This window comes from Idiotropiscis lumnitzeri, chromosome 17, assembly GCF_059441095.1.
Source record: "Idiotropiscis lumnitzeri isolate Australia: NSW breed Sydney's pygmy pipehorse chromosome 17, RoL_Ilum_1.0, whole genome shotgun sequence".
Taxonomy (NCBI): domain Eukaryota; kingdom Metazoa; phylum Chordata; class Actinopteri; order Syngnathiformes; family Syngnathidae; genus Idiotropiscis; species Idiotropiscis lumnitzeri.
Window position 1 is genome coordinate 895,693 of NC_142407.1, and position 13,331 is coordinate 909,023.

Sequence of the window (13,331 nt, forward strand, 5' to 3'; positions counted from 1 at the left end):
CTTGACTGTGTTTCCTTTGTTCTTGCTTGGTACTTTCAATGGGCTCTGTCTGAGGTGGGATTCGAACCCACGCCTCCTGGGGTTACTGCGACCTGAACGCAACGCCTTAGACCGCTCTGCCATCCTGGCAACTGGTAATGCTCTCTTGACTGTGTTTGCTTTGTTCTTGCTTGGTACTTTCAATGGGCTCTGTCTGAGGCGGGATTCGAACCCACGCCTCCTGGGGAGACTGCGACCTGAACGCAACGCCTTAGACCGCTCTGCCATCCTGGCAACTGGTAATGCTCTCTTGACTGTGTTTGCTTTGTTCTTGCTTGGTACTTTCAATGGGCTCTGTCTGAGGCGGGATTCGAACCCACGCCTCCTGGGGAGACTGCGACCTGAACGCAACGCCTTAGACCGCTCTGCCATCCTGGCAACTGGTACCTCTCTCTTGACTGTGTTTTCTTGTTCTTGCTTGGTACTTTCAATGGGCACTGTCTGAGGCGGGATTCGAACCCACGCCTCCTGGGGAGACTGCGACCTGAACGCAACGCCTTAGACCTCTCTGCCATCCAGGCATCTGGTAATGCTCTCTTGAATGTGTTTGCTTTGTTCTTGCTTGGTACTTTCAATGGGCTCTGTCTGAGGTGGGATTCGAACCCACGCCTCCTGGGGTGACTGCGACCTGATCGCAACGCCTTAGACCGCTCTGCCATCCTGGCAACTGGTAATGCTCTCTTGACTGTGTTTGCTTTTTTCTTGCTTGGTACTTTCAATGGGCTCTGTCTGAGGTGGGTTTCGAACCCACGCCTCCTGGGGTGACTGCGACCTGAACGCAATGCCTTAGAACACACTGCCATCCTGGCACCTAGTAATGCTCTCTTGACTGTGTTTGCTTTGTTATTGCTTGGTACTTTCAATTGGCTCTGTCTGAGGTGGGATTCGAACCCACGGCTCCTGGGGAGACTGCGACCTGAACGCAACGCCTTAGACCGCTCTGCCATCCTGGCAACTGGTAATTCTCTCTTGACTGTGTTTGCTTTGTTATTGCTTGGTACTTTCAATGGGCTCTGTCTGAGGTGGGATTCGAACCCACGCCTCCTGGGGAGACTGCGACCTGAACGCAACGCCTTAGACCGCTCTGCCATCCTGGCAACTGGTAATGCTCTCTTGACTTTGTTTGCTTTGTTATTGCTTGGTACTTTCAATGGGTTCTGTCTGAGGTGGGATTCGAACCCACGCCTCCTGGGGAGACTGCGACCTGAACGCAACGCCTTAGACCGCTCTGCCATCCTGGCAACTGGTAATTCTCTCTTGACTGTGTTTGCTTTGTTATTGCTTGGTACTATCAATGGGCTCTGTCTGAGGTGGGATTCGAACCCACGCCTCCTGGGGTTACAGCAACCTGAACGCAACGCCTTAGACCGCTCTGCCATCCTGGCAACTGGTACCTCTCTCTTGACTGTGTTTCCTTTGTTCTTGGGATTCGAACCCACACCTCCTGGGGAGACTGCGACCTGAACGCAACGCCTTAGACCGCTCTGCCATCCTGGCATCTGGTAATGCTCTCTTGACTGTGTTTGCTTTGTTCTTGCTTGGCACTTTCAATGGGCTCTGTCTGAGGTGGGATTCGAACCCACGCCTCCTGGGGAGACTGCGACCTGAACGCAACGCCTTGGCAGCTGGTAATGCTCTCTTGAATGTGTTTGCTTTGTTCTTGCTTGGTACTTTCAATGGGCAATGTCTGAGGCGGGATTCGAACCCACGCCTCCTGGGGAGACTGCGACCTGAACGCAACGCCTTAGACCGCTCTGCCATCCTGGCAACTGGTAATGCTCTCTTGAATGTGTTTGCTTTGTTCTTGGGATTCGAACCCACGCCTCCTGGGGAGACTGCGACCTGAACGTTGCGCAACGCCTTCGACCGCTATGCCATCCTGGCATCTGGTAATGCTCTCTTGACTGTGTTTGCTTTGTTCTTGCTTGGTACTTTCAATGCGCACTGTCTGAGGTGGGATTCGAACCCACGCCTCCTGGGGAGACTGCGACCTGAACGCAACGCCTTAGACCGCTCTGCCATCCTGGCAACTGGTAATGCTCTCTTGACTGTGTTTGCTTTATTATTGCTTGGTACTTTCAATGGGCACTGTCTGAGGCGGGATTCGAACCCAAGCCTCCTGGGGAGACTGCGATCTGAACGCAACGCCTTAGACCGCTCTGCCATCCTGGCAGCTGGTAATGCTCTCTTGAATGTGTTTGCTTTGTTCTTGCTTGGTACTTTCAATGGGCAATGTCTGAGGCGGGATTCGAACCCACGCCTCCTGGGGAGACTGCGATCTGAACGCAACGCCTTTGACTGCTCTGCCATCCTGGCAACTGGTAATGCTCTCTTGACTTTGTTTGTTTTGTTATTGCTTGGTACTTTCAATGGGCTCTGTCTGAGGTGGGATTCGAACCCACGCCTCCTGGGGAGACTGCGACCTGAACGCAACGCCTTAGACCGCTCTCCCATCCTGGCAACTGGTAATGCTCTCTTGACTGTGTTTGCTTTGTTATTGCTTGGTACTATCAATGGGCTCTGTCTGAGGTGGGATTCGAACCCACGCCTCCTGGGGTTACTGCGACCTGAACGCAACGCCTTAGACCGCTCTGCCATCCTGGCAACTGGTACCTCTCTCTTGACTGTGTTTGCTTTGTTATTGCTTGGTACTTTCAATGGGCTCTGTCTGAGGTGGGATTCGAACCCACGCCTCCTGGGGAGACTGCGACCTGAACGCAACGCCTTAGACCGCTCTGCCATCTTGGCAACTGGTAATTCTCTCTTGACTGTGTTTGCTTTTTTCTTGCTTGGTACTATCAATGGGCTCTGTCTGAGGTGGTATTCGAACCCACGCCTCCTGGGGTTACTGCGACCTGAACGCAACGCCTTAGACCGCTCTGCCATCCTGGCAACTGGTACCTCTCTCTTGACTGTGTTTGCTTTTTTCTTGCTTGGTACTATCAATGGGCTCTGTCTGAGGTGGGATTCGAACCCACGCCTCCTGGGGTTACTGCGACCTGAACGCAACGCCTTAGACCGCTCTGCCATCCTGGCAACTGGTACCTCTCTCTTGACTGTGTTTGCTTTGTTCTTGCTTGGTACTTTCAATGGGCTCTGTCTGAGGTGGGATTCGAACCCACGCCTCCTGGGGTGAATGCGCCCTGAATGCGACCTGAATGCGACGCCGTAGACCGCTCTGCCATCCTGGCACCTGTTAATGCTCTCATGACTGTGTTTGCTTTGTTCTTGCTTGGTACTTTCAAAGGGCTCTGTCTGAGGCGGGATTCGAACCCACGCCTCCTGGGGAGACTGCGACCTGAACGCAACGCCTTAGACCACTCTGCCATCCTGTCATCTGGTAATGCTCTCTTGAATGTGTTCTCTTTTTTCTTGCTTGGTACTATCAATGGGCTCTGTCTGAGGTGGGATTCGAACCCACGCCTCCTGGGGTTACTGCGACCTGAACGCAACGCCTTAGACCGCTCTGCCATCCTGGCAACTGGTACCTCTCTCTTGACTGTGTTTCCTTTGTTCTTGCTTGGTACTTTCAATGGGCTCTGTCTGAGGTGGGATTCGAACCCACGCCTCCTGGGGTGACTGCAACCTGAACGCAACGCCTTAGAACACACTGCCATCCTGGCACCTGGTAATGCTCTCTTGACTGTGTTTGCTTTGTTCTTGCTTGGTACTTTCAATGGGCTCTGTCTGAGGTGGGATTCGAACCCACGCCTCCTGGGGTGACTGCGACCTGAACGCAACGCCTTAGAACACACTGCCATCCTGGCACCTGGTAATGCTCTCTTGACTGTGTTTGCTTTGTTATTGCTTGGTACTTTCAATGGGCTCTGTCTGAGGTGGGATTCGAACCCACGCCTCCTGGGGTGACTGCGACCTGAACGCAACGCCTTAGAACACACTGCCATCCTGGCAACTGGTAATGCTCTCTTGACTGTGTTTGCTTTGTTCTTGCTTGGTACTTTCAATGGGCTCTGTCTGAGGCGGGATTCGAACCCACGCCTCCTGGGGAGACTGCGACCTGAACGCAACGCCTTAGACCGCTCTGCCATCCTGGCAACTGGTACCTCTCTCTTGACTGTGTTTGCTTTGTTCTTGCTTGGTACTTTCAATGGGCTCTGTCTGAGGCGGGATTCGAACCCACGCCTCCTGGGGAGACTGCGACCTGAACGCAACGCCTAAGACCGCTCTGCCATCCTGGCACCTCGTAATGCTCTCATGACTGTGTTTGCTTTGTTCTTGCTTGGTACTTTCAATGGGCTCTGTCTGAGGCGGGATTCGAAACCACGCCTCCTGGGGAGACTGCGACCTGAACGCAACGCCTTAGACCGCTCTGCCATCCTGGCAACTGGTAATGCTCTCTTGACTGTGTTTGCTTTGTTATTGCTTGGTACTTTCAATGGGCTCTCTCTGAGGTGGGATTCGAACCCACGCCTCCTGGGGAGACTGCGACCTGAACGCAACGCCTTAGACCGCTCTGTCATCCTGGCATCTGGTCATGCTCTCTTGAATGTGTTTGCTTTGTTCTTGCTTGGTACTTTCAATGGGCACTGTCTGAGGTGGGATTCGACCCAACGCCTCCTGGGGTGACTGCGACCTGAACGCAACGCCTTAGACCGCTCTGCCATCCTGGCACCTGGTAATGCTCTCTTGACTGTGTTTGCTTTGTTATTGCTTGGTACTTTAAATGGGCTCTGTCTGAGGTGGGATTCGAACCCACGCCTCCTGGGGTTACTGCGACCTGAACGCAACGCCTTAGACCGCTCTGCCATCCTGGCAACTGGTAATTCTCTCTTGACTGTGTTTGCTTTGTTATTGCTTGGTACTTTCAATGGGCTCTGTCTGAGGTGGGATTCGAACCCACGCCTCCTGGGGAGACTGCGACCTGAACGCAACGCCTTAGACCGCTCTGCCATCCTGGCAACTGGTACCTCTCTCTTGACTGTGTTTCCTTTGTTCTTGCTTGCTACTTTCAATGGGCTCTGTCTGAGGTGGGATTCGAACCCACGCCTCCTGGGGTGACTGCGACCTGAACGCAACGCCTTAGAACACACTGCCATCCTGGCAACTGGTAATGCTCTCTTGACTGTGTTTGCTTTGTTCTTGCTTGGTACTTTCAATGGGCTCTGTCTGAGGTGGGATTCGAACCCACGCCTCCTGGGGTGACTGCAACCTGAACGCAACGCCTTAGAACACACTGCCATCCTGGCACCTGGTAATGCTCTCTTGACTGTGTTTGCTTTGTTATTGCTTGGTACTTTCAATGGGCTCTGTCTGAGGTGGGATTCGAACCCACGCCTCCTGGGGTGACTGCGACCTGAACGCAACGCCTTAGAACACACTGCCATCCTGGCAACTGGTAATGCTCTCTTGACTGTGTTTGCTTTGTTCTTGCTTGGTACTTTCAATGGGCTCTGTCTGAGGCGGGATTCGAACCCACGCCTCCTGGGGAGACTGCGACCTGAACGCAACGCCTTAGACCGCTCTGCCATCCTGGCAACTGGTACCTCTCTCTTGACTGTGTTTGCTTTGTTCTTGCTTGGTACTTTCAATGGGCTCTGTCTGAGGCGGTGAAGTGAAATATGGTTTATTAATGTTGTTTTACCACATAAATGCTGCATAATAACCATTTTATACCTATATACACGCGTTAGTAGATGTCTGTGTTTATGTGTTATGAGAATTTGCACAAGCTGCATCTATGTGTTATGAGAATTTGCACAGGCTACATCTATGTGTTATGAGAATTTGCACAGGCTACATCTATGTGTTATGAGAATTTGCACAGGTTGTATCTATGTGTTATGAGAACGGGAATAATTGGAAAGGATTCGTACAGGGCCTAAGCACCAGGAATGTCTGACTCATGTGAAAAGGTGCAGTCGATAACGAAAAGGGAGTGAGGATTGGCAGAGGCCAAAGTTGTGCGAAGGGCCATGCGAACCATCAAAGCGCACTCGAACGGGAGGGGTTGGGATGAAATATTGTCTATAAGAATGTGACGGAGGCAAAACGAAAGTAGAGTCGGCTGAGGGTTTTACGCGCGGACGCCCAGCATCGAATTTTTTGCTCGCATTACTGAGGACGCCGGGGCTCTCCGTCCTTCCAGCACACGGTAATGAGATTTATGTCTTGCATGTAATCTATGAGCTGAAATACAATTGTTGCTTGCTTGCTTGCTTGTACACTTTATACTGTGGGTTAAATAAAATGTTTAACGCAGTGAAGTGTGTGTTGTCCATGTAAGTCGCCGACGATCCGCGATCCTGAAGTTAATAATAAGTCATAGCAATTGATCTGAGTTGTGACTATTATATTATTTGATACTGTAATTGATTGTAAGCAGTGTCTACTCAAGGGCTCACGCTTGTCTGATTGGACATAACAGACAGCTTAACCCATTGTAGCCTGACGATTGGGCATCAGTCTCGCTACTAGTCACTCTTATTGATGCTGTAATTGATCATAAGCAGTATCAGAATTGTTTCAAAACATTTTTGGCGTTGTCGGCAGGATCTCGGGAAAACTGCGACTTGGACATGGCTTGTTGTTTGAGTAAGAGTAAAACTTTGGATGAACCCGAGGGGGGTTTTGCTGACTGCGTCTCGGGAGTGCCGGGGTGGGACAGTCGTGCTGACTGCGTCTCGGGAGTGCCGGGGTGGGACAGTCGTGCTGACTGCGTCTCGGGAGTGCCGGGGTGGGACAGTCGTGAGTTTAGAGGACCCGAAGGGGGGTTTGCTGACTGCGTCTCGGGAGTGCCGGGGTGGGACAGTCGTGCTGACTGCGTCTCGGGAGTGCCGGGGTGGGACAGTCGTGCTGACTGCGTCTCGGGAGTGCCGGGGTGGGACAGTCGTGAGTTTAGAGGACCCGAAGGGGGGTTTGTTGACTGCGTCTCGGGAGTGCCGGGGTGGGACAGTCGTGCTGACTGCGTCTCGGGAGTGCCGGGGTGGGACAGTCGTGCTGACTGCGTCTCGGGAGTGCCGGGGTGGGACAGTCATGAGTTTAGAGAAATTGGGAAATTGTTGACGCGGAATGGGGGACGCCCTGGTCCGTGGGTTAACATGCCAGTGGGGGCCAGCCCGACGTCAGTTAAGGATTTACTGACTCAGGTGGTGGTCTGTAAAAGAGCGCCTTTGGGGGGTGTGCGGAAGATGATGTGGATTTGTGCAGAAGCATGGCGGGAGAAGAATAAGGCGTTAGACGCTGCTCTCCTCGCTGGTGCGCGTAAAGATCAAGAAATTCTAATGCAGAACAATAAGATCGAAGAACTAGAGAAGGAAATATCTAGATTAAATTCTGTGTTGGAAAAAACAATTGTGCATATTTCCAAGAAAGCACGAGCTAACCAGCGGAAAACTGATCGCCGCGTTGAAACGCAACAAATACGGGCGTTTACGAGAGATCTTGCGGGCGAATGGGAGCCGGAGGGCTGGGAAGGAGATATATGGGGGGATGGTGACGTTGAAGTAACAGCCCCTGCCACCGGGCAGTCCCTCTATCCAAAATTATCACATTTGCAAATAAAACCGATAGCACGCAGGCGTGAAGAGCAAAATGTGGTATTGCCTATTGTGGATGTCGAGCGGGATGCTAATGGGGTTGTCGTAGTGGACGCTGAAGGAAACCCCATTGTGCGGAGACAGGAGTTTCCTGAACCCGCACCGCGAGTAACTGTAACTAAGGAAGATTATTCACAGGACGAAATCACACAAATTTCCACCAGATATAAACAGCGTGGTGGGGAGCCCACTGACTCATGGATCAGACGTCTGTACGAGGAAGGTGCAGATGCAATTGGGCTGGATCAGGGGGACAGACGCGCTATGTGGAGAGCGTTAATAGACGCGGGAGTCCCTCATTCGGAGATTGATGGACAATCAAACAAGTTTTTGATGGCCAGGTGCAGACAAAGAGGACTTAAAGTTAATTGTTTGCGCTTTGAAGAACGATCCGGTCGTTCTGAACTTGCAGAATTGGCAGGACTGCTTAAAGATATGATAAAACCAGCTGTGCCCTCTGCCCCTCCCGTGGAGGGGAACAGAGAGGAATGTTTGGAAAGCAGCAGTGAGGATGAAAGGTATGTAGCAGCCGTTCGAAGAAAAAAAAAAAAAGGCAAGAGGTCTCAAGTCTTTGATCTCTTAGGATAGGATGAAGGTCAAGCCTTTGTTGCCAGCCAGTCAAAATTGTCAGAACGATGGAGTGTCGGTGATATTCGACCCCATGTAAAGCTAGAAATTTATTGGAATAATTCGGTTCAATGTGTTTTGGCACTGGTTGACACAGGGGCGGAGGCCTCGTTGATTCAAGGAAATCCCAACAAAATGAAGGGCACCCTAGTCCCGGTACAAGGAATAGGGGGGCAAATTATAAATGGAAAGGCAGTAACTTTGCCTTTGAAAATTGGACACATGCCAATTCGGAAATATGAAGTGGTGGTTACACCCATCGCAGAATGGATAATTGGAATGGACATACTGGCTGGAATGACCTTGCACCTGAAAGGGCAGTAAAATCGCCCAGTTGGTAATAAAACCGTGCAATATGACAACAGTTCAGGAAATTCCTAAACCAGTGATAAGATCTGGGCGAGGCTCAGGGGGCTTTGGCTCAACCGACAGGGCCGGAGCTAAGGTTTGGGTAAAACAAAACTCAGGGCCCCCCCGGGCTGCTGAGATAATTGCACAAGGAGACGACGCTACAGTGAGCGTCTTATTTGAAGGAGAAGAAAAATGTGTTATTTACGTGAAAACTAATCTGTGCCTTTCAATTGTAGGAACTAACTGTGTTCATTACAGCCGGTGTGGATGACGTGGTGGGAGTTGTTTGTGGGACGGGCCGGCAACGGATCAAGACGCCATGGCCGTTATCAAAGTCCGGTACGGTGGTGGTGTCGGCTGCTTGGTCATCCTCTTCCTTGACCTTGGTGCCATGGTCCAACTCTCCTGGGAGCAAACGACCGGACGCCTTCTGTACCCCCGAATGCAGGGCCCGCTGTCATGGAATCTGACCGGCAGTGAGAGGGTCAAGGGGGTCAACGTGACCCAGGATGGAGTGATGTGTCCGGGGGGCGGGCTGTGTGCGGTGGCCAACCTCACCGCTGATGCAGTATTCTGGAGTCCTGGAAAAGAATCAACCCAATGGCTGTTTCGTAACGGAACTAGAATCTGGATCAAGTCCAGGGTGGAGCTGTGCGCAGTGAAACCAGGTACGATGGAAGGAGATGTCAAGAGCTTTTGGTTCAGAGCAGAGTGTGATCCGACCCGTCAAGGAAAGAACTGGACCAAATGACTCATCCCAGAGAAGGGGAGAGGCGTTAGTAAAGCGACCCCCCCACACACACACACATTATAAACACCCAGCTGGTACCTATAATTGATACATGTACACCCTTGGCACAATCAGCAATAACTACGAAAATGTATTGTATTTCCTGTTTTTCCCACATGTGTTCGAAAGAAGAGAGAGTGTTAACACGACACCTTATTGGGGGGAACCGGAACGTTATTGGGGGTATCTAACACCATTGATAATGAAGTGACACGCTATAAATTAGCTGGGACCGGACAGGGAACTCATGATGCCCTACTAAAAGTAGGAATGTGGCTTCCTAATTCAATAGTGGGACAAAACGAAAATGCTAAACTGTGGCAAAATGTATTTAAATGGGAATTAAATATGTGGAACGCCACTAGTGAAGTGTTAACCAATGTAACTAAACAGCTAAACTGGACCACATGTAGCATACAAAACCTACATGCGCAGACGCAAAAAGAGCGTTTCGTACGAGTAATGACTACAGGAAATTACCAGGAGTGGCGTAGTGTCTGGAATATATCCTCTGAGTTGTGGTGAACCCAAACACAAACCAGACCTTTAATACCGATCTTTGCGAAAACACTGATAAAGGACTAGCTTGTAAATTGCATCATGAATTTGTTAATTCTTGCTTAACCAACGTAAACTTCACCTTGTGCGATTGGTCGAGGGAACCTAGTAGGGACATTTTGTGGCAGGTGGGGCCGCATACCTCAGTGGGGAAACGGGACGTATTGGTTGACAAATTACACAGTTGCTAGCCGGTTTACGGCTGTACAATGGGAAGTGCTACGCACACCATGGCAAATCTCTTTGGAGCGTTTCAAATGCGCATTGGAACGATCCACTGAGGTAAAGAAATTGATAAAGTCACATGCGTCCAATGTTTCCCAACTGATGGTATCGACATTGCATGCTGCTAAAATCATTCAGCAACAGTCTGCTCATCATTGGTGGGACATATTTTCAGGCTTGTCACAAACTGCTGGGGCAACGTTGCTTCCACCAATGATTTTGGTTTTAATAGCTATCGCTTTGACTACGCTATGCAATATTGGAATTTGTGTTTATGTTCGACGAATTCGATTAGAAGTAGAAAAAGAAATATATCATTGCATGGAACCATGAGAATAAAAATTGAAACTGTCAATTCTTGGTATAACCGTTATGTGTGTGAACTAACTTTAAATTTAGAAGAAGAAGGGCATATCTTTGAATATGTCCGCCGGATTGGAAATGAATATACCAGGCGAGAAATCCATTGTACCACGCGCATAGACATGTTGACTCATGTGGTGGTAAATGTTTTACAGGATCATTGGTTTTGCTTTGCTCACTCATATAATGTACCATGGTTTCAGTGGATATTGGATAATTGGGAACAACACGTTAACGGGTTAATAAATTAGTGGAACCTGTTTGCATCAATTGGTGGTAAAACACCAGGAGTGGAATGAAGTGAAATATGGTTTATTAATGTTGTTTTACCACATAAATGCTGCATAATAACCATTTTATACCTATATACACGCGTTAGTAGATGTCTGTGTTTATGTGTTATGAGAATTTGCACAAGCTGCATCTATGTGTTATGAGAATTTGCACAGGCTACATCTATGTGTTATGAGAATTTGCACAGGCCACATCTATGTGTTATGAGAATTTGCACAGGTTGTATCTATGTGTTATGAGAACGGGAATAATTGGAAAGGATTCGTACAGGGCCTAAGCACCAGGAATGTCTGACTCATGTGAAAAGGTGCAGTCGATAACGAAAAGGGAGTGAGGATTGGCAGAGGCCAAAGTTGTGCGAAGGGCCATGCGAACCATCAAAGCGCACTCGAACGGGAGGGGTTGGGATGAAATATTGTCTATAAGAATGTGACGGAGGCAAAACGAAAGTAGAGTCGGCTGAGGGTTTTACGCGCGGACGCCCAGCATCGTATTTTTTGCTCGCATTACTGAGGACTCCGGGGCTCTCCGTCCTTCCAGCACACGGTAATGAGATTTATGTCTTGCATGTAATCTATGAGCTGAAATACAATTGTTGCTTGCTTGCTTGCTTGTACACTTTATACTGTGGGTTAAATAAAATGTGCCGCTTGTTTAACGCAGTGAAGTGTTTGTTGTCCATGTAAGTCGCCGACGATCCGCGATCCTGAAGTTAATAATAAGTCATAGCAATTGATCTGAGTTGTGACTATTATATTATTTGATACTGTAATTGATTGTAAGCAGTGTCTACTCAAGGGCTCACGCTTGTCTGATTGGACATAACAGACAGCTTAACCCATTGTAGCCTGACGATTGGGCATCAGTCTCGCTACTAGTCACTCTTATTGATGCTGTAATTGATCATAAGCAGTATCAGAATTGTTTCAAAACAGGCGGGATTCGAACCCACGCCTCCTGGGGAGACTGCGACCTGAACGCAACGCCTTAGACCGCTCTGCCATCCTGGCATCTGGTAATGCTCTCTTGAATGTGTTTGCTTTGTTCTTGCTTGGTACTTTCAATGGGCACTGTCTGAGGCGGGATTCGAACCCACGCCTCCTGGGGAGACTGCGACCTGAACGCAACGCCTTAGACCACTCTGCCATCCAGGCATCTGGTAATGCTCTCTTGAATGTGTTTGCTTTGTTCTTGCTTGGTACTTTCAATGGGCTCTGTCTGAGGCGGGATTCGAACCCACGCCTCCTGGGGTGACTGCGACCTGAACGCAACGCCTTAGACCGCTCTGCCATCCTGGCAACTGGTAATGCTCTCTTGACTGTGTTTGCTTTGTTATTGCTTGGTACTTTCAATGGGCTCTGTCTGAGGTGGGATTCGAACCCACGCCTCCTGGGGTGACTGCGACCTGAACGCAACGCCTTAGACCGCTCTGCCATCCTGGCACCTAGTAATGCTCTCTTGACTGTGTTTGCTTTGTTATTGCTTGGTACTTTCAATGGGCTCTGTCTGAGGTGGGATTCGAACCCACGCCTCCTGGGGTGACTGCGACCTGAACGCAACGCCTTAGACCGCTCTGCCATCCTGGCACCTGGTAATGCTCTCTTGACTGTGTTTGCTTTGTTATTGCTTGGTACTTTCAATGGGCTCTGTCTGAGGTGGGATTCGAACCCACGCCTCCTGGGGTTACTGCGACCTGAACGCAACGCCTTAGACCGCTCTGCCATCCTGGCAACTGGTAATTCTCTCTTGACTGTGTTTGCTTTGTTATTGCTTGGTACTTTCAATGGGCTCTGTCTGAGGTGGGATTCGAACCCACGCCTCCTGGGGAGACTGCGACCTGAACGCAACGCCTTAGACCGCTCTGCCATCCTGGCAGCTGGTAATGCTCTCTTGAATGTGTTTGCTTTGTTCTTGCTTGGTACTTTCAATGGGCAATGTCTGAGGCGGGATTCGAACCCACGCCTCCTGGGGAGACTGCGACCTGAACGCAACGCCTTAGACCGCTCTGCCATCCTGGCAACTGGTAATGCTCTCTTGACTTTATTTGCTTTGTTATTGCTTGGTACTTTCAATGGGCTCTGTCTGAGGTGGGATTCGAACCCAAGCCTCCTGGGGAGACTGCGATCTGAACGCAACGCCTTAGACCGCTCTGCCATCCTGGCATCTGGTAATGCTCTCTTGAATGTGTTTGCTTTGTTCTTGGGATTCGAACCCACGCCTCCTGGGGAGACTGCGACCTGAACGTTGCGCAACGCCTTCGACCGCTCTGCCATCCTGGCATCTGGTAATGCTCTCTTGACTGTGTTTGCTTTGTTCTTGCTTGGTACTTTCAATGGGCACTGTCTGAGGTGGGATTCGAACCCACGCCTCCTGGGGAGACTGCGACCTGAACGCAACGCCTTAGACCGCTCTGCCATCCTGGCAACTGGTAATGCTCTCTTGACTGTGTTTGCTTTATTATTCCTTGGTACTTTCAATGGGCACTGTCTGAGGCGGGATTCGAACCCACGCCTCCTGGGGAGACTGCG

At 50.1% G+C, this 13,331-nt stretch overlaps 1 pseudogene; it reads left to right on the forward strand.

Moving 5' to 3' along the window:
• The first annotated feature begins 5,811 nt into the window (after positions 1-5,811).
• On the forward strand, positions 5,812-11,465 carry LOC148319678 (uncharacterized; annotated as a pseudogene).
• Positions 11,466-13,331: the final 1,866 nt, after the last annotated feature.